The sequence below is a fragment of the Mesoplodon mirus genome (assembly GCF_964341445.2).
Source record: "Mesoplodon mirus genome assembly, chromosome: 7".
NCBI classification, from domain to species: domain Eukaryota; kingdom Metazoa; phylum Chordata; class Mammalia; order Artiodactyla; family Ziphiidae; genus Mesoplodon; species Mesoplodon mirus.
Window position 1 is genome coordinate 17,875,664 of NC_138983.1, and position 26,447 is coordinate 17,902,110.

Below are 26,447 nucleotides of genomic sequence, written 5' to 3' on the forward strand. Positions count from 1 at the left end.
TGTGGTTTTTTTTAATGGTTAGCTGTTAATGTATCTTTAATCTGTTTGTTTTCCAAAAAGATAACCCATTTTCCCAACACAATTTATACTATTTAATATACTTATCTTTTAGCATTAAGAAATTCAAGCTTAAGTATCTCTCATTATATTTGAACTATTTCCTTCTGCGTTGGTGTCAGGACATTTTGAAATATTTGTAATAGTGTAAATTTCTCCTTACAACCCTTTCATATTTATAGTAATACAGAGAGATAGCAGTTAGTCACAGTTGTGATATCTAGAGGAGAATACACTGAAGCTATAGAATGTCAGATTTGGGTATATTAGAGACAATTTTTTGGAAAGTTCAACCCTTGCAATTTGGGATTTTACTGAGAAAATTAGACCTAGTCAGAAATAAGATTAAATCTCAACTCCTCTGATGTCTAATCTACTGTATTTATTTCCAAGTTACCTGGACATTAACACCTGAGCAAGGACCTCAGGGAATAGGGCCAACTCCCTGCTAGAGTGACTCTTAGGAGACTGGCAAAAGTGATAACTAATGGCCAGGGAAGTGGAAATACTTGAATTTCCCTGGAAAAGGGTTGAGGAAGAGACTGGTAGGAAAAAAGGGGAGGAAAAGAGATTGAGAGATGTTGTCATACTCAAATTAGTGCATAATGTTGGGCTAGGAGACCCCGCAGAGGATTTTGATCTGAGGTAGGGCCTGGGGACCTACCATTCACCAAGACATCAGGAATATGCTGGTGTGAAGTGCACCAGACTCACTAACTCACTAAGAAGTTCAGTGGTGGGTGGCTCTCCTCTGCAGGCAAGTCACAAACTGGGCTCATTATTATCAACAGGACAGTGGGCCCAAGTAATGGAGGTAGGGTGATGTTTAACTGCCTGAAGTCAGGAGATCACAATTGTAACTGCTGGAAAGGTGGAAGGGCAGCAAAGGGGGTTTGACTCATAGATGGTTATAGATACAGTTAATGGTTCCCTAGGTGAAGAAGAGTCCGGCCAACCACAGTGCCTCTTAATATCTGTAACCCCAAAAGCAGAAAGCTGAGGGTGTTTACCCCCATAAAAAGTCAACAATCCCTTGCTCAGTCTCAGACTAAAGCCGGTTTTTTATCTGGAACCATTGGCCCATGAGGTAGCCAGGTCCTTCTGAGGAAGGACCTGAAGCACTGTGGCAAGTATATACTATTGTGATTCCTATATTCCTTCCCAAAAAGGACATAGAGCTATTACTCAGGTGACTGTAAACTGTGGAAAGGGCAATATCTATGTATTTCAAGGGTCCAGGCACAGGTCTGAATTGACATTGATACTTGAAAACTGAAAGCCTCATAACTGTCCCCTTAGTTGGAGTAGGGACTTACAGGGACCAGGTAAGAAATGGAATCCTGGCTAAAGTCTGGCTCACAGTGTATCCACTGTATCTGTGGACAAGCACTATGGTCATTTCCCCTGTAACCAAGTGTATATTGGAATTGATGTACTTGGCAGTTGGAACAACCCTCATATGAAGGCCCAGGTGATGACATCATAGTGGGGAAGGCCAAGTGGAAACCTCTGAACCTTCACCCCCTGGCCAAAGTAGTTCATAACAAACAAAGCAAAGCAATGTTGTATCTTTAGGCAGAGATTAGTGCCAGGTTTTAGACCTAAAGATTTAGGATGCTGGTTCCTGTCACGTCTCTATTTGATTCACTGGTCTAACCCCTGCAGAAATGTAATGAATCCTAAAGGTTGACTATAGCGTTGACCACCACAGTCTTAATCAAGTTGCAGCCCTGATTACACTTGCTTTGTTGGACATGGTGTTATTGTTAGAGCACATAAATAAGACCTCAGGTACATGATATTGATTTGGTGAATGTGTTCTTTTCCATGTCCATTAGAAGTAAGGATTAGAAACAATACATATTTATGGAAGAGAGACAAAATTATTAATTTACATTTTTGTCTCAGGGGTATGTTAACTTTCCTGCCCTATGTCATAGAATAGTCTGAAGAGATCTGGATATCCCACAGAATGTTACACTGGTCCATTGCATTGATGACATCATGATCATCAAAGAGGATGGGCAAGAGGTGGCTAGGATGCTAGATGCTTTTAGACTCATGCACTCCAGAGAGTGGGTAATAAACACTATGAAGGTTTAGGGACCTGCCATTTCAATGCAATTTTTAGGGTTTCAGGGGTGAGGACCATCTGGGATGTCTGCTTCAATATAAAAGAAAAATTGCTATGCCTTTTATTTCCTTCCACAAAGAGGTACCTGTTAAACGTTGTTGGGTTCTTTTTTTTTTTTAATAAATTTATTTATTTTTGGCTGTGTTGGGTCTTTGTTGCTGCGTGCAGTCTTTCCCCAGTTGCGGCGAGCGGGGGCTACTCTTCATTGTGCGGGCTTCTCATTGCGGTGGCTTCTCTTGTTGCGGAACACAGGTTCTAGGTGCATGGGCTTCAGTAGTTGTGGCACGTGGGCTCTAGAGCACAGGCTCAGTAGTTGTGGCGCACGGGTTTAGTTGCTCCGCGGCTTGTGAGATCTTCCTGGACCAGGGCTCAAACCCGTGTCCCCTGCGTTGGCAGGTGGATTCTTAACCACTGCACCACCAGGGAAGCCCCTTTGTTGGGTTCTGAAGGCAACGCATTAGACACCTAGGAATGCTGCTCCAGTCCTTTTAGCTGGTGACATGGAGGGCTTCAAGCTTTGAGTGGTCCCTGGAGCAGGAAAGGGCTCTGCACCAGAGCCAGGCTGCAGTACAAAAAGCCATGCTGCTTGGACCATATGATCCAGCACAACCCATGATTTTGGAGGTGTTGGTGGTAAGAAGATTTGCAGTGTGGGGTTTTTTGGCAAGGCCCTCATGGAGAATCACAACACAGTCCCTGGGAGACTGGAGTAAGGTGATGACATTCTCAGCATAGAAATATATGCCTTTTTAGGAACAGTTTCCTGATAGAGGGCCCAGTAACACTTGACCATGGGGCACAAAGTGACCAAATGTCTGGAACTGAGTTCGGTTCTGTTGGACACGCCAGGTCAAAATTCAGATGGGCTAGCAGCAGTAACTCCTTGGATGGAAATGGTAAAGTACGGGGCCCAAGCAGGACCAGAAGGCCTGAATAATGTATACCAGTGCCCCATTCTTTATTCATGCTTATGTCCACATGGGAGGTCTCAAAAGACCAGTTGAAGGAGGATGAAATACTCTGAGTTTGCTGTGTGGTTGGGTTGATTTAGTATTTGGGTTGAAATAGATGGTAACTGAAAATAGATGGTAAGCCACATAACCATTATTATAGCCACATTCAGGGATAAGAATTTGATGGGAACCCCAATGCAGACCAGTGGCCCCATTTTATTCAGCTGTCTGATCTCTGGAACTGTTTTCTCACAAATTATAGTTGTTTAATCTGCTCCAAACTCTGATTCTTGCTTCTTCAGCTCAGTGAGAAGTCCATGTTCTACTTTGCTTCTACTCCCTGTACCCTGGTTCTGAAAGTGCTCCCAAATAGGAAGTTACAGGAATATGGGCTCAGCTTCTGTATTTCCTTTCTCTCAGTGGTTACAATACTATTCTAACTGTTGTTCGATTCCTGAAAACAGTTGCATCATACAGTTTTTCTAGTTTTATCTCTGATATGGCAGAAAGGCAAGTTCAATTCTGGTCACTCCATCATCATTGAGACTGGAAGCCCCTCTCTCCTCTGTTTTAAACTGAGTTAATATAAAGACATAGATGACTAGTCTGAAACAGTTCATGACAGTCAGGTTTCAAATTTAGATCTAATTCACAATCCATTGTTATATTCAGTACATCCAGGAGGTCAGATTTTCATATATAAAATAAATTCTGTTCGATACATATACCATTTAGGCTTTTAATAATTCTGTTTGATTACAAATACCATTTAGGCTTGTGGGGCAAGTTTGGGCTCATTGGAAAAGTGTGCTGTACTCAGCTTTTGATGGCTGCCATGGTTATGCAAGGGGAATATCATGGCCAGAATGGTTTACTCTCTAAGCCCTGTATTAAACCAATGTTTTTAAGAAATCAGTAGAGAAGTGATTTGTTAGAACTGAAGAGTCATGACTTCAGTAAGTGATTTGGGATTCCCCTTGTGGGTTTCACCTCCTGTTTTTCTGATTATGAAGAAACACATGGATGTCTCCTGGATAGAGATGGTTTGAATTGAGTTGACATGGGGGTGTGTGGGTCCATTTACTATCCTGGTAGATTTTTGGTTCACCCTTTGGTGCACTACACTCCTCAGTTCTCATCCTTGGCGTTTAATAATGGGTCTGAAGTGAAACAGTGTGGAAGTTCATGTGTTAGACTGTATGGGTGAGAAATGCCTGCAGTTTCCTGTCGGTCAGTTATATTTTACTGAAGGCTTCTATCCCTGAAAAATGGGAACCGAAGATCCAAACGGCTCAATTAGCAATTGTTTTAAGCATACATTTTTGGATCCAAGGATGTTTGGCTAATTTTACAGTTGGCTTTAGTTGGAGTCATTATTGAATGTCTCCTGCATAAATTATACTATATTCAAAATGTGAAAATTCTCATTTCGGCAGCAGCCACTCAAGTGAAAAACTGAAAATCCCCAAACAGAAAATTAGCAAACATTTGTTCTGTCATAGCTTAAACACGTGATGTTCTTTCCCCCCCTGAAGAAAATTATCCTGGCCTCCTTGCCAATATATGCAACTGTTTTACAACATCCCAGGGGAAAGGCACCCCGTGGCAACCAATGAGCTGATTATTTAATCATAAAAGACAAGGGTTTAAATAAGAGAGATAAAAATGTCTTCAGGAGAGTCACTGGGGACACCAGGATTTAGCTCTCCATATAACTCAGCCCTGCTCACTATTCTGGAAAGCTGGGAATGGAAGGAGGCACAGTTGAATGCAGCTTGGTGGAGACCCCCCCCAGGAGAGCTGCCTTCCCATCTCAGCATCACATTTTGTTCAGTGAGTTGATATTTTGCAAGTTGAACCAAATGTATGGACCAGGGGAAACTTCTAAATATCAGACCTTCTCCCCCCGCCCCCTGTTCATCCCTGGGAGGCAGCTAAGGGTTGGCGCTGATGGGAGAAGATATGAAGAAATAGTTAGGATCTAGTGAGTCCCTGTTCCCTTCGCACTGCCGGAGTCTCCCAACTATGGAGCGGGGATTGATAGAAACCGCAGCGAGGTTTGGGGAGGGGGGAATTTGTGGGCAGAAAAGACCAGTGTTCAGTCCCTGAGTGAGGCCCAGGAGAGTGAGCAGAGTCCTCTGAGATGGCAGTCGTTTATGGAAATGGCGGTGTGCTGGGTCTAGGAATTAGAGGGACGAGGGCAGCCCCCTGAGCCTTTCACATGCCCAGACATTCTCACGGGGCAGGGGCAAGAAGATAGCCCAGAGAGACTGGCAGCCCTGAAGGAGCCTAAACAAGGAAGAGGCAGCATGGCCTCCGTCAGGGATCTGATGACTGGAGGGCATGGTAGGACTGTGGACATCAGCACCAGACGCAGCAGGATGTGCAGATTGTGGGGACAAGTTACATATTAGTGGAAGGCCACAAAGGTCCTAGGATGGCTGTGGACCTGCTATCTCACCCTAGCACTGCCTGATGCTAACAAAAACCTTCCTCTGCCCAGCCCTTTATAGGGCTGAAAATCTTGAACTTCCCCATCTAAAACCTATGTTGACTGAATTTGCCCAACATAGACTGAGTTCACCTGTAAATACTAGGTAAAATTTCTATTATTAGGTAGAAAAGTTGATATTTCAGACAGATACTAAGTTCAGTGGTAAGGACAGTATAAGAAAATTGAACTTTTTATATTTGTATTTGCGGCTTTTGAAATTCATAACAATTTCCACTGGGTTTAATATCCAAACTATGTTTTTCCCATGGAAAACTTAAGCCTTATTCAGATAGCTAAAATGGCTACATCCCTCTAAAACCCTTCCTCTGGTTTCTGCCCCAAGGTGGCAGTGTAAATTCTTACTCCTACTGAGGAACACCAAAATTCAAATTATTCCTTTTATGATGCTTATCACATCTCATCTTTTACTGTGGTTATTTATAAATATGGTAAATACATTATTTGTATATTATATTGTAATAAGGATACTTATTCAGAGAGGTTAGGTTATTAATAAATAGTGAACTTCATTTCACATCTTCAAGATTTCTTGGTTTCAAATACTCTATTTTTTTTAAAGATTTTTTTTATGTGGACCATTTTTATTTTATTTAAATTTTAACATCTTTATTGGAGTATAATTGCTTTACAGTGCTGTGTTAGTTTCTGCTTTACAACAAAGTGAATCAGCTATACATATACATATATCCCCATATCTCCTCCCTCTTGCGCCTCCCTCCCACCCTCCCTATCCCACCCCTCTAGGTGGTCAGAGAAGAACCGAGCTGATTTCCCTGTGCTATGCAGCTGCTTCCCACTAGCTATCTATTTTACATTTGGTAGTATATATAAGTCCATGCCACTCTCTCACTTCGTCCCAGCTTACCCTTCCCTCTCCCCATATCCTCAAGTCCATTCTCTACATTTGGGCTTCTTTATTCCTGTCCTGCCCCTAGGTTCTTCAGAACCATTTTTTTTTTAGATTCCATATATATGTGTTAGCATACGGTATTTGTTTTTCTCTTTCTGACTTACTTCACTCTGTATGACAGTCCCTAGGTCCATCCACCTCACTACAAATAGCTCAGTTTCGTTCCTTTTTATGGCTGAGTAATATTCCATTGTATATATGTGCCACATCTTCTTTATCCATTCATCTGTTGATGGACACTTAGGTTGCTTCCATGTACTGGCTATTGTAAATAGTGCTGCAATGAACATTGTGGTACATAACTCTTTTTGAATTATGGTTTTCTCTGGGTATATGCCCAGTAGTGGGATTGCTGGATAGTATGGTAGCTCTATACTTAGTCTTTTAAGGAACCTCCATACTGTTCTCCGTAGTGGCTGTATCAATTTACATTCCCACCAACAGTGCAAGAGGGTTCCCTTTTCTCCATACTCCCTCCAGCATTTATTGTTTGTAGATTTTTTGATGATGGCCATTCTGAATGGTGTGAGGTGATACCTACCTCATTGTAGTTTTGATTTGCATTTCTCTAATGATTAGTGATGTTGAGCATTCTTTCATGTGCCTGTTGGATATCTGTATATCTTCTTTGGAGAAAGGTCTATTTAGGTCTTCTGCCCACTTTTGGATGGGGTTGTTTGTTTTTTTGATATTGAGCTGCATGAGCTGCTGGTATATTATGGAGATTAATCCTTTGTCAGTTGCTTCATTTGCAAATATTTTCTCCCATTCTGAGGGTTGTCTTTTCATCTTGTTTATGGTTTCCTTTGCTGGGCAAAAGGTGTTAAGTTTCATTAGGTCCCATTTTTTATTTTTGTTTTAATTTCCATTTATCTATGAAGTGGATCAAAAAGGATCTTGCTGTGATTTATGTCACAGAGTGTTCTGCCTACGTTTTCCTCTAAGAGTTTTATAGTGTCTGGCATTACATTTAAGTCTTCAATCCATTTTGGGTTTATTTTTGTGTATGGTGTTAGAGAGTGTTCTAATTTTATTCTTTTACATGTAGCTGTCCAGTTTTTCCAGCACCACTTGTTGAAGAGGCTGTCTTTTCTCCATTATACATTCTTGACTCCTTTATCAAAAAAAAAAAAGGTGACCATATGTGCATGGGTTTATCTTAGTGCTTTCTATCCTGTTCCATTGATCTATATTTCTGTTTTGTGCCAGTGCCATACTGTCTTGATTACTGTAGCTTTTTAGTATAGTCTGAAGTATGGGAGCCTGATTTCTCCAGCTCTGTTTTTCTTTCTCAAGATTGCTTTGGTTATTTGGGGTCTTTTCTGTTCCCATACAAATTGTGAAATTTTTTGTTCTAGGTCTGTCAAAAATGCCATTGGTGGCTTGATAGGGATTGCATTGAATCTGTAGATTGCTTTGGGTAGTATAGTCATTTTTACAATGTTGAGTCTTCCAATCCAAGAACATGGTATATCTCTCCAACCGTTTGTATCGTCTTTAATTTCTTTCATCAGTGTCTTATAGTTTTCTGCATACAGGATTTTTGTTTCCTTAGGTAGGTTTATTCCTAGGTATTTTATTCTTTTTGTTGCAGTGGTAAATGGGAGTGTTTCCTTAATTTCTCTTTCAGATTTTTCATCATTATTGTATAGGAATGCAAGAGATTTCTGTGCATTCATTTTGTATCCTGCTACTTTACCAAATTCATTGATTAGCTCTAGTAGTTTTCTGGTAGTATCTTTAGGATTCTCTAGGTGTAGTATGTCATCTGCAAATAGTGACAGCTTTACTTCTTCTTTTCCAATTTGGATACCTTTTATTTCTTTTTCTTCTCTGATTGCTGTTGCTAAAACTTCCAAAACTATGTTGAATAATAATGGCGAGAGTGGGCAACATTGTCTTGTTCCTGATCTTAGCGGAAATGGTTTCAGTTTTTTGCCATTGAGAATGATGTTGGCTGTGGGTTTGTCATTTATGGCCTTTATTATGATGAGGTAAGTTCCCTCTATGCCTACTTTCTGGAGGGTTTTTATCATAAATGGGTGTTGAATTTTGTTGAAAGCTTTTTCTGCATCTATTGAGATGATCATATGGTTTTTATCCTCCAATTTGTTAATATGGTTTATCACATTGATTGATTTGCCTATATTAAAAAATCCTTGCGTTCCTGGGATAAACCTGATAAATCATGGTGGATGATCCTTTTAATGAGCTGTTGGATTCTGTTTCCTAGTATTCTGTTGAGGATTTTTGCATCTATGTTCATCAGTGATATTGGCCTGTAGTTTTCTTTCTTTGTGACATCTTTGTCTGGTTTTGGTATCAGGGTGATGGTGGCCTCATAGAATGAGTTTGGGAGTGTCCCTGCCTCTGCTGTATTTTGGAAGTTTGACAAGGATAGGTGTTAGCTCTTCTCTAAATGTTTGATAGAATTCTCCTGTGAAGCCATCTGGTCCTGGGCTTTTGTTTGCTGGAAGATTTTTAATCATAGTCTCAATCAGTGCTTGTGATTGGTCTGTTTATATTTTCTGTTTCTTCCTGGTTCAGTCTTGGAAGCTTGTACTTTTCTAAGAATGTGTCCATTTCTTCCAGGTTGTCCATTTTATTAGCATAGAGTTGCTTGCAGGAATTTCTCATGATCCTTTGTATTTCTGCAGTGTAAGTTGTTACTTCTTCCTTTTCATTTCTAATTCTATTGATTTGAGTCTTCTCCCTTTTTTTCTGATGAGTCTGGATAATGGTTTATCTATTTTGTTTATCTTTAGTTTTATTGATCTTTGCTATTGTTTCCTTCATTTCTTTTTCATTTATTTCTGATCTGATCTTTATGATTTCTTTCCTTCTGCTAACTTTGGGGTTTTTTTGTTCTTTCTCTAATTGCTGTAGGTGTAAGGTTAGGTTGTTTATTTAGATGTTTCTTGTTTCTTGAGGTAGGATTGTATTGCTCTAAATGCCCTTCTTAGAACTGCTTTTGCTTCATCCCATAGGTTTTGGGTCGTTGTGTTTTCACTGTCATTTGTTTCTAGGTAATTTTTGATGTCCTCTTTGATGTCTTTAGTGATTTCTTGGTTATTTAGTAGTGTATTGTTTAGCCCCCATGTGTTTGTATTTTTTACAGATTTTTTCCTGTAATTGATATCTAGTCTCATAGTGTTGTGGTCAGAAAAGATACTTGATATGACTTCAATTTTCTTAAATTTACTAAGGCTTGATTTGTGACCTAACATATAATCTATCCTGGAGAATGTTCCATGAACACTTGAGAAAAATATGTATTCTGTTGTTTTTGAATGGAATGTCCTATAAATATCAATTAAGTCCATCTTGTTTAATGTACCATTTAATGCTTGTGTTTCCTTAGTTATTTTCAATTTGGATATCTGTCCATTGATGAAAGTGGGGTGTTAAAGTCCCCTATTGTGATTGTGTTACTGTTAGTTTCCACTTTTATGGCTGTTAGCATTTGCCCTATGTTTTGAGGTGCTCCTATGTTGAGTGCATATATATTTACAATTGTTATCTCTTCTTCTTGGATTGATCCCTTGATCATTATGTAGTGTCCTTCTTTGTCTCTTGTAATAGTCTTTATTTTAAAGTCTATTTTGTCTGATATGAGAATTGCTACTCCAGCTTTCTTTTGATTTCCATTTTCATGGAATATCTTTTTCCATCCCCTCACTTCAGTCTGTGTGTGTCCCTAGGTCTGAAGTGGGTCTCTTGTAGACAGCATATATATGGGTATTGTTTTTGTATCCATTTAGCCAGCCTGTGTCTTTTGTTTGGAGCATTTAGTCCATTTACATTTAAGGTAATTATCGATGTGTATGTTTCTATTACCATTTTCTTAATTGTTTTGGGTTTGTTATTGTAGGTCTTTTCCCTCTCTTGTGTTCCCTGCCTAGAGAATTTCCTTTAACATTTGTTGTAAAGTTGGTTTGGTGGTGCTGAATTCTCTTAGCTTTTGCTTGTTTGTAAAGGTTTTAATTTCTCCATCGAATCTGAATGAGATCCTTGCTGGGTAGAGTAATCTTGGTTGTAGGTTTTTCCTTTTCATCACTTTAAATATGTACTGCCACTCCCTTCTGGCTTGCAGAGTTTCTGCTGAAAGATCAGCTGTTAACCTTATGGGGATTCCCTGTATGTTATTTGTTGTTTTTCCCTTTCTGCTTTTAATATTTTTTCATTGTATTTAATTTTTGATAGTTTTATTAATATGTGTCTTGGTGTTTTTCTCCTTGGATTTATCCTGTATGGTACTGTCTGTGCTTCCTGGTTTTGATTAACTATTTTCTTTCCCATGTTAGGGAAGTTTTCAACTATGATCTCTTGAAATATTTTCTCAGTCCCTTTCTTTTTCTCTTCTGCTTCTGGGACCCCTATAATTCGAATGTTGGTGCATTTAATGTTGTCCCAGAGGTCTCTGAGACTGTCCTGAATTCTTTTCATTCTTTTTTCTTTATTCTACTCTGCAGTAGTTGTTTCCACTCTTTTATCGTCCAGGTCACTTATCCATTCTTCTGCCTCAGTTATTCTGCTATTGATTCCTTCCAGAGAATTCTTAATTTCATTTATTTTTTTGTTCATCGTTGTTTGCTCTTTAGTTCTTCTAGGTCCTTGTTAAACGTTTCTTGTATTTTATCCATTCTATTTGCAAGAGTTTGGATCATATTTACTATCATTACTCGGAATTCTTTTTCAAGTAGACTGCCTATTTCCTCTTCATTTGTTTGGTCTGGTGGGTTTTTACCTTGCTCCTTCATCTGCTGTGTGTTTCTCTGTCTTCTCATTTTGCTTAACTTACTGTGTTTGGGGTCTCCTTTTCTCAAGCTGCCAGTTCATAGTTCCTGTTGTTTTTGGTGTCTGCCCCCTGTGGCTAAGGTTGGTTCAGTGGGTTGTGTAGCCCCCCTGTTGGAGGGGACTGGTGCCTGTGTTCTGGTGGATGTGGCTGGATCTTGTCTTTCTGGTGGGCAGGACCGCATGCCAGTGGTGTGTTTTGGGGTATCTGTTACCTTATTATGATTATAGGCAGCTAGTCTGCTAATGGGTGGGGTTATGTTCCTGTCTTGCTAGTTGTTTGGCATAGGTGTCCAGCACTGTAGCTTGCTGGTCAGTGAGTGGAGCTGCATCTTATCATTGAGATGGAGATTTCTGGTTGAGTTTGTGCCGTTTGTTATTACATGGAGCCAGGTGGTCTCTGGTGGACCAATATTCTGAAGTTGGCTCTCCCACCTCAGAGGTACAGGCCTGATACCCGGCCGGAGTGCCAAGACCCTGTCAGCGACATGGCTCAGAAGAAAAGAGAGAAAGAGAGAAAGAAAGAAAGAAAGAAAAAAAGAAAAATAATAATAAAATAAAGTTATTAAGTTTATTAAAATAAAAAACAAAAAATAATTATTAAAAATTAAAAAATTAAAAAGTTATAAAAAAAGAAAAAAAAAGAAAGAGGGGAGCAACCATACCAAAAAATAAATCCACCAATGATAACAAGTGCTAAAAACTATAATAAAAAAAACGGAAACAAAACAAAAACAAAAACAAAAAAAGAGACAGAACCCTAGGACAAATGCTAAAAGCAAAGCTATAGAGACAAAATTCACACAAAGAAGCATACACACACACTCATAAGAAGAGAAAAATGAAAAAAAAATATATATTGTAGCTTCCAAAGTCCACCTCCTCAATTTGGGATGATTCATTGTCTATTCAGGTATTCCACAGATGCAGGGTACATCAAGTTGACTGTGGAGATTTAATCCGCTGCTCCTGAGGCTGCACAGAGAGATTCCCCTTTCTCTTTTTTGTTTGCGCAGCTCCCGGGGTTCAGCATAGGATTTGGCCCCGCCTCTGCATGTAGGTTGACTGAGGGCATCTGTTCTTCACTCAGACAGTACGGGGTTAAAGTAGCAGCTGATTAGGGGGCTCTGGCTCACTCATGCCGGGGGGAGGGAGGGGTATGGAATGCCGGGTGAACCTAAGGTGGCAGAGGCTGGCATGATGTTGCAACAGCCTGAGGAACGCCATGTGTTCTCCCGGGGAAGTTGTCCCAGGATCACGGGACACTGGCAGTGGCGGGCTGCACAGGCTCCCAGGAGGGGAGGTGTGGATAGTGACCTGCACTTTCGCACAGGCTTCTTGGTGGCTGCAGCAGCAGCCTTAGCGTCCCATGCCCGTCTCTGGCATCCACACTGATAACCGCGGCTCACACCCGTCTCTGGAGCTCGTTTAGGCGGTGCTCTGAATCCCTTCTCCTCGTGCACCCCAAAACAATGGTCTCTTGCCTCTTAGGCAGGTCCAGACTTTTTCCGGGACTCCCTCTCGTCTAGCTGTGGTGCACTAGCCCCTTCAGGCTGTGTTCATGCAGCCATCCCTAGTCCTCTCCCTGGGATCTGACCTCCGAAGCCCGAGCCTCAGCTCCCAGCCCCCACCCGCCCCTGCAGGTGAGCAGACAAGCCTCTCGGGCTGGTGGGTGCTGGTCGGCACCCATCCTCTGTGCGGGAATCTCTCTGCTTTGCCCTCTGCACCCCTGTTGCTGCACTCTCCTCCAATGCTCCAAAGCTCCCCACCCCGGCCACCCCCCATCTCCACAAGTGAAGGGGTTTTCTAGTGTGTGGAAACTTTCCCTCCTTCACAGCTCCCTCCCAGAGGTGCAGGTCCCAATTCTTTTGTCTCTGTTTTTTCTTTTGCCCTACACAGTTACATGTGGAGTTTCTTGCCTTTTGGGAAGTCTGAGGTCTTCTGCCAGCATTCAGTAGGTGTTCTGTAGGAGTTGTTCCACATTTAGATGTATTTCTGATGTACTTGTGGGGAGGAAGGCGATCTCCATGTCTCAGTCCTCCACCATCTTGAAGGTCTCCCTGATGTGGACCTTTTTTTTTTTTTTTCGGTATGCGGGCCTCTCACTGTTGTGGCCCCTCCCATTGCGGAGCACAGGCTCCGGACGCACAGGCTCAGCGGCCATGGCTCACAGGCCCAGCCACTCCGTGGCATGTGGGATCTTCCCAGACCGGGGCACGAACCCATGTCCCCTGCATCGGCAGGTGGACTCTCAACCACTGCGCCACCAGGGAAGCTCGATGTGGACCATTTTTAAAGTCTTTATTTAATTTGTTACAATATTGCTTCTGTTTTATGATTTTTGGGGTTTTTTTGGCCCCGAGGCATGTGGTATCTTGGCTCCCTGATCAGGGATCAGACCTGTACCCTGGCATTGAAAGGCAAAGTCTTAACTACTGGCCCACCAGGGAAGTCCCTAAAATACTCTATTTTTGTTGTTTCCTTTCAGTGGTTCTCAATCCTGGTGTGTATTAGAACTACTCTAGATTCTTTTTTAAAAGTACCAATGTCCTGGCCCTATCTGGAACCAAGTAAGTCAGTATCCCAGGACAGAATTAATATTCTTCCCTCCTTCTCTCTCTCTTTCCTTTCCTCTATTTCTTCCTCTCTTCCTTCGTCTCTTCTTTAATGCACAAGACCTCCCTCCCTATTTCTCTCTCTGTTGTGTGTCCAGGAGATAGATCCCAGTGCCTCCTTCAACAGCTCTTTCCCTTGTTTGTTCCTGTGACTGCCTCCATCAGCTTTTTAGGTAAACCAAGGACAAGATAGCTAGCAAATAATACAGTTTAAGCCGCTGGCAATATTGGGTCCCATTTGATAGAGGAACTTCTGGGTAATTGATTTTCAACTCTTTTGTTCCCTTATTACACGATGAGACCAAAGGTAGAGGAAGAACAATGGTTCTGCATAATGAATAAAAATATTAGATGAGGGAGTAATCAAGCTACAAACTTCTAATGATTGTCACCCTGGAGGCCTCAAGGAGGGAAGCTGTTGTTTGTCTACATTGACCCTAGTAGATGCACTAGAGGACTCTACTGCCCCAACATCTTGTCTGGCAGCTGATAATTAATAAAAGTAATCATACAAACATTACCATTCAGGGATTGTTTTATCTGATGACTATATTTCTAGTGAAGGGGTCAAGAACTGTATCATTTGGAAGCAACATCAAAAAGGCCTGTTGTTCATCTCTAAGTAGGCAGAAGATAGTGCTGGACTAGCAGGATCGCTCTGCACACTGAGCTTTTGTGTCTTTAATATGACTTGTTTCTAACTTCCAGAGTTGCTATACAAGTGTGTGGGGGGCAGTGCATATGGGATGAGCTTGAGGGGCGTGCTGAGCAGCAAAGGAAGGAGGGAATGACAGCAGATGAATGGTCATCATCTGATGATGAGCTTTATCCGTCTTGCCCCTATATTTCTTACAGCCATCCCCTTCCCTTACTGTCCCAGAACTCTCCATCTTGGGAATATAGAGCTTATTTGTTAGCACTTTGTTAACAGTCTCTCTCCTAGGCCCTGGAGCCTGCGTGTGCTTTTCTAGGAGTTGTGGGTCAGGGTGTCATTGCTTGATTTCAGGTCCAATCTTATCTGCCTTACAGATTAGCCTTGTACCTTTGAACAAATCATTTCCCACCTGTAAATCTCAGTTTCCTCAGTTATCCGGTCAGGTTGATAATAATGACTCTCTGACTTTGTGACCTGGGAACTCTGTTTTCACCTTTGCCATTGGAGCAAAGCCTCATTTTCTTGGTCTGTGTGAGATTCTCGTTGCAGACTGCACTGAAGTACATGGTGTCAAATTCTTCCACAAAGCTTTTCATTCTTAGAATCATTTTGATGTAGATCAAATTCTTGCTGTGGTCTCATGTTTCATATTCTTCCACATACATGTAGAGATTTTATGTTAAAAATATTCATATTTTGTGAAAGAAACAGTATCTCAACCCCATTGGAATGTTATTATCATTTGTACCAACTTGTTCAACCTCTAAATAACTGGCAAAATTGTGACTACTGATGCTGCTACTAGCACCAAATATTTCTCTTTTACCAGGGTAAAGCTGGAGTTTCCAGGGCTTATAGTAGATAGTAATGAATATATTTATTTATTTATGTATGTATGTATGTATGTATGTATGTATGTTACCAGACTGATGCTGGCTATTATATTTCCAACTATAGATACACTACAGGTTATACCTTATTTTAATGAAACTGAATGTTCACATTCTATTCTTTTCTGCCTTCAAGAAAACCTTTTGCAGTCAACTATGTGGATAAACAGCATGGCTTGAAAATTTGCAGGGTGGGAGACAATGCATTGAAATCATCCTGCACAGAATGGGATGCTCAGTACATGGTAGGTATGATGATGATTATTAAGCACAAGCATATACTCAGTACCAGCTCTGTGCCTAGGACTGGTTAGTTCCTGGGAATATGAGTGGATATCTTCCCTATCCTCAGGGAATTTAAAGACTGCTTTATTTATTAAATGGCTTTAAGCCCCTTTTTTGTTACATGCCTGTCTGTGGGGACAACCTCTTTATTGGCTTAGAGTGGGTACCTAGCCTGAAGTTGAGTTAGACCCTGTCTTATCTTGTTCCACAGCCCATCTTCCTCCTGTCCCAGGGCACCCATGCCCCAGACAGTTTACTGGGCTTCTCAGCCGCAGTGCAGCAACTGGTCCCTTAAAAACTAGGTTTCAAAACTTCCTCTTTTACTATAATATTTCCCAGTTAAAGTTCATATACTGAAATCAGTAGCTTTATCTAAGTAGCAGGAAAATAATCTTATTGAACAAATTCATCTTAAGAATTTACTAAAGGAGCAAGAAGGGGAGATTGCTCAGTTTCTATAATATATTCGTTCCTTTTTTAATCAGGTTATTCAACAATCATTTACTGACCCCGACAGATAGTAGAGATACAAAATAAGACAGAGTAGTTTCTGATTTCAAGTAATTTACATTTAAAAGCTTTCAAGACCTTTTTGGGCTATGTCGGAGAACCACAAAATGATTACTTTCTCCCTGCTCAAGCCAGTTCATCTCTGGATATGTCAAACATGGTAATTTCATAAATGAAATTATATGTTTTATATATTATAAATTATATATTATATAATTTTATGAACAAGTTGTATATTTTCTGTGTCCATCCTAGCGAAGTGACCTTAAGTCCATCCTTAATGGATATAAAAATAAATATTACCTATATTTAAATTTACCCCAAATATCCATATAAAAGACTTCCTTTTTTTCTATGCCCTCAAAATCTTTGGAAATTCTTTATCTTAAAGTGTGGCCTACTCATGTATATAAGCAATTCAAAAAATCCATGTTAACTAAAAATAAAAAACCCAAATTTCAGGTAGAATGGGGAAGGTGTATTTGAGTCCTCAGATGGGAGAGTGTTGGAAATAGAAGAAATTCTCAAGGATGGTTGTGGTTAAGAGCTCAAGCTTTGGAGTCACAGGCAAGGATTATCTCCCACTCCATCACTAAATCATTGTGTGATCTCTGACATTTGGCTTGACCCCTTTGAACTTAGAACTTGTTAAATAGGGGCTATAATACCTAACTCAAAGGATTGTATTAAGTATTAAGTATGAAATGCTTGTAAAACATTTAGTACAATGCTTGGCATGTGGAAAGTGCCCAATAAATGTTTACTTTCCCATTTTATGGATGAGGAAACTGAGAACAAGAGAGGCTGCTTACCTGCCTGAGATCACACAGCAAGCCAGTGGCACAAAGCCTAAAGTCCTTTTTTATACTGATGCATACAGAGACAGTTCACTATTTCTTAAGTCAAGTACTATTCCTGGACTCTTTAAGTCTACATAAAGATCCCTGGGACTTTTGAGCCTGCCTTGATCCTAGACAGAGTTTCCTTAGTGCTTGTGTGTTTCGGTGTTTCTGTGTATGTATGAGTGTGTCTGTGTCTGTGTTCACAGATGCCCATGATTCTGGTTCCAACCCTTCAATCCCTCCTAGGGGAGGGCAAGGGCCCTTTGTTCTGCAGGGACTTTTTGACAGAATTAAAATCCTTCTGCTTAAGGAAAAGAACAGTCAAACAAATTTAGACTTGGCACTTTCTTAATCATTTGAATTCAGAGGCTTGACTAATGCTTTCTACATAGATCTTTCAGAAGGATATCTCAGGGTCTGAGAGACTTACAGGAAGACTCATGGGAGTTTTTCCTATAGATCAGTGATTCTCAAACTTGACCCTGGCATAGAATCACAGAAGGGGCTTTTTTTTTTTTTTTGTGGTACGTGGGCCTCTCACTGTTGTGGCCTCTCCTGTGGCGGAGCACAGGCTCCGGACTCGCAGGCTCAGCGGCCATGGCTCACGGGCTCAGCCGCTCTGCCGCATGTGGGATCTTCCCGGACCGGAGCACGAAACCATATCCCCCACATCGGCAGGCGGACTCTCAAGCACTGTGCCACCAGGGAAGCCCGAAAGGGCTTTTTAAATTACAGAACACTGGGCCCCAGCTCCCCCAAGTTTCTGATTTAGCAGGTCTGCAGCAAAACTCTAGAATATGCATTTCTAATAAGTTCCCAAGTGATGCTGATGCTTTTTGGCTGGTGACCACACTTTTAGAACCATTGCTTAGATCTTTACCAAAGAGTACTTCCCCAGCCTGAAGAATGGTGACACTGGGCAAGGAGAGCTCAGCAGATTTAGTGTTTTCAGAATGAGTTCAACTGTCCAGAAAGTGCCAACAAAAAGGAGAAATACTTCTTTATAGATGGGTTCACGTACTAGGATAAACCATATGATGATTTACTCTTTGTGACTACTGACACCTTCATTGAAAACAGAAGAGTTATTTATTAGATGTAGGAAATTCAAATCCCATTTACAAATTCAAATCCCATTCTTTAGACTGATGGGAAGAACATGAACTTTAGCCTTCCAGGCTCAAATTGTGGTCTACAATTTATTTGCTTCAAAACCTTGAAGAAAGTTAGTTAATTTCTCTAAGCTCAACTATAAAATGGAGATATTAAAACCTAATCTTGAAAGACTGTTGTGAGGGCTTAACAAAGTGTTTGGCTGACAGTAGGAATTGAAGCAGATATTTATGGTATTATTCAAAAAAGTGGTAGTTTTCCTGTTACTTGACTTTAGAGTGCTGAATCAGAGAATATGAGCCCATAAATGCCTCTAAACTAAACCTCTAGATACCTTTTCCTTTCAGGCTATCACTGCAACTAAAATTCATGCAATTCTATTTAAAAATCTTCATTGATTTAATGTCAAGTTAAATAGGATTAGTGGTTCTATACTTCATTCAATTCAATGTGCACATGTTGTAGGCAAACATGTCCAAAAGAGTTAATTCTACCGAAAAGTGTTGTTTGATCATTCAAAGACATGAAAACCACTGGTTGACCAATTGTTGACATTTTTGAGGGCTACAAACTTAAAACCAACAAAAAGCAAAATATTGGCTGAGAGTTAGAAAATTAGTTGAAAATTATTTGTAGGATTATATATAAAATGTTTTCTGTAATTTATTGACAATTTATGGCATTTTCAAGATCACTTTTGCTTACATAGATTTTGTCTAACATGGTAACCTCAGTACCTGATGACTACGTAAGAGGCAACTCTGCCCAACCTCACTGACTACATAGTTTGCTATTTAAAACTGGTTTTCATGAATCGATGGTTAATGTGTGTAAATAACTTGCATGATTGGGTAAACAATCACATGACTTAAATGGTCAGTGCTGTCTCTGATTTTTAAGACTTCATTATTCTTAGAATCATGTCAGGGTCAGTATAGAGGAATGACATTGAACTTATTATTTATTCCTAATTAGGTGACCCCTTGTGGATGACTATAACTTCACTGTATATTTGATTCTATTTGACAACCAGACAATGTGACTCTCCTCTCATTCATCTGTGACTGAATGGGTTTCAGCAATATGGGTTTCAGCAATAGTCATAGACTATCAGGGTTGGAAAAGATAACAAAACTAAGTTGTCACCCTGGTTAATCTCTAGAGGGAGCTCAAGACGTCACTGCCCCCTTCACCGCATCCATTCAAAGATGAGCAAGTTGCAAGTAAAGGAATAAAAAGGCATTCTCAGGGACACATGATTGAACATGAAGTTTAGGAGAAAATCTTTAAGTGGAGAAACAAAAGAGTTTTATCTAAAACATGAATGTGACTCTTTCTGCTCTTTCCTAAGTTTCCTGTAGTTGGGTAGTTTAGCATTTTCTCCAACAGAACAGGAAATTTTCTCCAATAGAACAGGGAATGGTTCTCTTAAGCCCATCTATTTCAGGTCTTGACTTTCTTATTTAGACTCATTTTATGTAATCCTTTCAATATCTAAGTGCTGAGATCCAGGAAGGCCAAACCAATGTGTGATTCTGGAGGAGAGAGGCCAAGGAGAAGGCTGCTTGACTCCCCTAGAATGTACAGCATGTGACACAACAAGTGAAAAAGCTAAATAGAATACCAGCTGGTGATATGGGGCCAAGGCTCATCCAATAATAATGGGCATCCATTGGGAGCATATACCGCTTGAGAAGCTTCTGTAGTTGCTGGTAACATATGGATTCTGGAGGCCAATAATGTCCTCCAGTCTCTCTGTCTTATTAGAAGTAGGGCTTATCAATAAAAATATTACCTCACTCTCACATGGTGCATTTGCCAACATTAAAACGTGCTTTAAAATACATTTAAGTGATGTATAAAATATACAAATTTATGTATAATGCTTATACTTGCATAGTAAAATTTTGGACGGCTAAACAAGAAACTGTTGACATTTCTTGCCATCCAGTAACTTTGAGCTCTGTCTACACTGGGCTCTGGGGGCAAAAGGAAGGCTTACTGTTCATTGTACCATTGTTTGTGTGTGTGTGTGTACCAAGTGCTTCTATTCCTTTTCAATAAATGTTATACACTAAAATGGTCATTGTAGTTATTTCTAGGTTTTAGGTTTAGAAGTGATTTATTTCTCTCTCTCACTTTTAAAATGTCTTTCTGTTTTCTGATGATTTTTTTTTGCAATGATCATCTATTACTTTAAAACCAAGCAAAAATAATTGAAAGAGATTCATTGTTTAATGCTTAAAAACATCTCTATGATATGAATGATATTAATCTCTCTGGGTTTGAATTTCTAGTAGGATTAAATAATTTGTCTAAGATCTTATCTGGCAAAACTGGGACTTCTGACGCATCCTACCATTTGATAAGAAGAACAAAGGATTAAGTCTTCTTAACGTCCACTCCTCGTAGGGACCCCACTAGTCACAGCACCATTTCACGGTGTTTTCTTCAAATGCCTCATCAAGATGAGTTCATTTGAACTTTGTGGATGCCTGTAAGTCAAAAATTGGGGAGAAAGGGCCTTAAAGATAGGACTGACCGTCTTTTACTTATATTATTCAAGGGGTTTCTTTATCTTTTAAAGTTATATTTCTCTGGGTACATTCATAGGGACCAGAAAGACGTATTAGATTTCAGTTCCTACTGTCTGCAAAAAGGCAATTAACAAGTGGCACCAGCTCAGACATGCTTCTTCTAATTCATCTGAACGGTACTGAAGGAGAGCAGCAGAACTACTATTCTCCTGCAGCCTCACTGTTGCTCGTTAAGGTGGCTTTATGGTCTCATTTTTGGCCTGGCTGCTTTCCAGAAGGATTTACCAGAGTTCTTATGGAGAAGCCACTGTGAGGCTGAGGTGAAAGTGAGCCCAAGGCCCAGAATTGAATTTCTGCTAGTCAAAGGATGTTACTGATTAGGCAGGAATGGCCAACACCTTGGATAAGTACCACCACTCCTGTTCCCATGGCTGTGGCAGTCATTGCTAATTCATTTCTTGGCTGAGTTTGCGTATAGTTTCTGCACCCCCTTGTCACATCACTCTAGGAAGTTACAACCAATTGACCATTGTTTGTCATGCAACAGGTTGAAACCTGTTTGGCACCCCTGAAATAAAGTGGGCACGCAATAAGAAACCACTTAGCTGAGACATACTGTGTGTCCATGCTTAGAGCACCACCACCACCAGATTTATTTTATTGGATTGGCCAAAATGTTCGTTTGGGTTTTTCCATAAGATCTTACAGAAATACCCAAACGACCTTTTTGGCCAAGCCAATATTTCCTGGTTCAAGTTTACAACAATCCCAGTTACTTTTCTTTGATTATGCTCCAGTTTCCCTTGATCTCTTTAGCTTGTCTCATGAGGAACTGAACACAACACATCATTCCAAGAATGATCTGATTAGACCAGAGGAGAAAGAATAGGATGCTTACCTTCCTCAACCTGAGAAGGTTCTCTATCTGTTGATGCAGCAACATTTATCACCTCCTAGATCATGTGTCACTGCGGCCCTATATCTACTCCATCCTGTAGAAGAGGGTTTAGAATAAAAAAAAATTTCAAGATATTCCATGCAAATGGGAATCAAAAGAAAGCTGGAGTAGCAATACTCCTATCAGATAAGATAGACTTTAAAGTAAAGACTATTACAAGAGGCAAGGAAGGACACTACATAATGATCAAAGGATCAATCCGAGAAGAGGATATAGGAGAACCTCAATACAAAAGGCAAATGCTAACAGCTGTAAAAGGAGAAATCAACAGTAACACAATAATAGTGGGGGAGTTTAACACCCCACTTACACCAATGAACAGTTCATCCAAACAGAAAATAAATAAGGAAACACAAGTTTTAAATGACACAATAGACCAAATAGACTTAGTTGATATTTATAGAACATTCCACCCAAAAGTGGCAGAATACACTTTCTTCTCAAGTGCTCATGAAACATTCTCCATGATAGATCACATCCTGGGTCACATATCAAGCCTTTTAAAGAAAGGAAAATTTAAGAAAATTGAAATCGTATCAAGCATCTTCTCCGACCACAGTGCTATGAGATTAGAAATGAGTTACAGGAAAAAACCTGTAAAAAATACAAACACATGGAGGCTAAACAATACGCTACTAAATAACCAAGAGATCACTGAAGAAATCAAAGAGGAAATCAAAAAATACCTAGAAACAAATGACAATGAAAATACGATGACCCAAAACCTATAGAATACAGCAAAAGCAGTTCTATATGGGAAGTTTATAGCAATACAATCCTACCTCAAGCAACAAGAAAGATCTCAAATAAACATCCTAACCTTACATCTAAAGCTACTAGAGAAAAAAGAACAAACAAAACCCAAAGTTAGTAGAAGGAAAGAAATCATAAAGATCAGAGCAGAAATAAATGAAATAGAAATGAAGAAAACAATAGCAAAGATCAATAAAACTAAAAGCTGGTTCTTTGAGAAGATAAACAAAATTGATAAACCATTAGCCAGACTCATCAAGTAAAGAAGGGAGAGGACGCAAATCAGTAAAATTAGAAATGAAAAAGGAGAACTTACACTGACATCATAGAAATACAAAGGATCATAAGAGAGTACTACAAGCAACTATATGCCAATAAAATGGACAACCTGGATGAAATGGACAAACTCTTAGAAAAGTACAACCTTCCAAGACTGAACCAAGAAGAAATAGAAAATATGAACAGACCAAACACAAGGAATGAAATTGAAACTGTAATTTAAAATCTTCCAACAAACAAAAGTCCAGGACCAGATGGTATCACAGGTGAATTCTGTCAAACATTTAGAGAAGAGTTAGAACGTATCCTTCTCAAACTCTTCCAAAATATTGCAGAGGGTGGAACACTCCTAAACTCATTCTACAAGGCTACCATCACCCTGATACCAAAACCAGACAAAGATATCACAAAAAAAGAAAATTACAGGCCAGTATCACTGATTAACATAGATGCAGAAATCCTCAACAGAATGCTAGCAAACAGAATGCAACAACACAGTAAAAGGATCATACACCATGATCAAGTGGGATTTATTCCAGGGATGCAAGGATTCTTCAATATATGCAAATCAATCACTGTGACACACCATATTAATAAATAAAGAATAAAAACTGTATGATCATCTCAATAGATGCAGAAAAAGCTTCCAAGAAAATTCAACACCCATTTATGATAAAAACTCTCCAGAAAGTGGACAAAGAGGGAACATACCTCAACATAATAAAGGCCATGTATGACAAACTCACAGCAAACATTATTCTTAATGGTGAAAACTGAAAGCATTTCCTCTAAGATCAAGAACAAGACAAAGGTTTCCACTCTCACCACTATTATTCAACATAGTTTTGGAAGTCCTAGGCATGGCAATCAGAGAAGAAAAAGAAATAAAAGGAATTTAAATTGGAAAAGAAGTAAAACTGTCACTGTTTGCAGACGACATGATACTATACACAGAAAATCCTAAAGATGCCACCAGAAAACTACTAGAGCTAATCGGTGAATTTGGTAAAATTGCAGGATACAAAATGCACAGAAATCTCTTGCATTCCTATACACTAACAATGAAAGGACAGAAAGAGAAATTAAGGAAACAATCCCATTTATCATTGCAACAAAAATAATAAAAGCCCTAGGAATAAACCCACTGAAGGGGAAAAAAAGACCTGTATGCAGAAAACTAAAAGACACTCTTGAAAGAAATCAAAGATGACACAAACAGATGGAGAGATATACCATATCTTGGATTGGAAGAATAAGTATTGTGAAAATGACTATACTACCCAAAGCAATCTACAGATTCAATGCAATCCCTATCAAATTACCAATGGCATTTTTCACAGAACTAGAACAAAATATTTCACAATTTGTCTGGAAACACGAAAGACCCCGAATAGCCAAAGCAATCTGGAGAAAGAAAAACAGAGCTCCCTGGCTTCAGACTATACTACAAAGCTACAGTAATCAATACAGTATGGTACTGGCACAAAAACAGAGATATAGATCAATGGAACAGGATAGAAAGCCCAGAGATAAACCCATGCACCTATGGTCACCTAATCTATGACAAAGGAGGCAAAAATATACAATAGAGAAAAGACAGTCTCTTCAATAAGTGCTGCTTGGAAAACTGGACAGCTACATGTAAAAGAATGAAATTAGAACACTCCCTAACCCCATACACAAAAATAAACTCAAAATGGATTAAAGACCTGAATGTAAGGCCAGACACTATAAAACTCTTAGAGGAAAATATAGGCAGAACACACTTTGATACAAATCACAGCAAGATCATTTTTGACCCACCTCCTAGAGTAATGAAAATTAAACAAAAGGGACCCAATTAAACTTAAAAGCTTTTGCACAGCAAAGGAAACCATAAACAGGATGAAAAGACAACCCTCAGAATGGGAGAAAATATTTGCAAATGAAGCAAATGACAAAGGATTTATTTCCAAAATATACAAGCAGCTCATGCAGCTCAATATCAAAAAACCAAACAACCCAATCCAAAAAAGGGCGGAAGGCCTAAATAGACATTTCTCCAAAGAAGACATACAGATGGCCAACAAACACATGAAAAGATGCTCAACATCACTAATTATTAGAGAAATGCAAATCAAAACTACAATGAGGTATCACCTCAGACCAGTTAGAATGGGCATCAACAGAAAATCTACAAAGAATAAATGCTGGAGAGCGTGTGGAGAAGAGGGAACCCTCATACACTGTTGGTGGGAATGTAAATTGATACAGCCACTATGGAAAAAAGTATGGAGGTTTCTTAAATAACTAAAAATAGAACTACTGTATGACCCAACAATCCCACTACTGGGCATATACCCAGAGAAAACTATAATTCAATAAATCACATGAACCCCAGTGTTCATTACAATAGCCAGGTCATGGAAGCAACCTAAATGTCCATTGACAGACGAATGGATAAAGAAGATGTGGTATATATATACAATGGAGTATTACTCAGCTATCAAAAGGAATGAAATTGGGTCATTTGCAGAGACATGGATGAATCTAGAGAGTGTCATACAGAGTGAAGCAAGTCAGAAACAGAAAAGCAAATATCGTATAATAACGCATATATGTGGAATCTAGAAAAATGGTATAGATGATCTTATTTGCAAAGCAGAAATAGAGACACAGACATACAGAACGAATGTATGGATACCAAGGGGGAGAGGGGAGGGGTGGGAGACTGGGATTTACACATATACATTATTGATACTATGTATAAAATAGATAACTGATGGGAACATACTGTAAAGCACAGGGGACTTTACCTAGTACACTGTGGTAACCTAAATGGGAGGGATTCCAAAAGGGAGGGTATATCTGTATGTGTATGACTGATTCATTCTGTTGTGCAGTGGAGGCTAACACAACATTGTAAAGCAATCATACTCCAATAAAAATTAATAAAAAATAATTTCTTTTGGAACCCACATGTAGGGTTATACTTTTATCCCTATTAAATTTTATTATAAGATTTGATTCATCAGTCAACCTTTGGTAATAATTTGGTGCAGAATTCTGTTGTAAAACATGTTTTCTCCTCCTCAAAGATTTCTCACCCACGGATTTGATGAGCAATATCTTCTATCTTTATTTATGAAGAGTCCATGATATTCAGTGTCTCTACATCTCTGCACAAGAGTACAGTAGACCCTTCTCCTTCTCTGATTAATTTCCATCTATTCTTCAGTTCTCATCTGCTGTCTTTCTTGGAAGACTGTCTTAATCCCCAACTCTGTTACTTTTCTCAGACTCCTGACCTTGATTGGTCAGGTGACTCATCTGTGAATTGGAGGATTAAGGATTAGATTCTATTTAAAGTCTCAGGATGCTACCCTGGGTTAACTGGCAAACATCCTGGCTACATTTATTGCCCTCTCTGTTTAGTTTAAAGTGTCATATGGGCATGTCAAAAACTTTTCCTATTAAATTACTACACAAAGCATAGATTTGCTCTGATCTTAAAAAACAAAACAAAACCAAAAAAACTCTACCATAAGTACTAGGATTCTTTATTGTTTAAGTCTAAAGCAGATTAAATAATAACCGAGAGGAAGGAATTGTTTATATATGGAAATTATTTGCCACTTATGGCACATTGATCCCTGGTTACTCTTCCC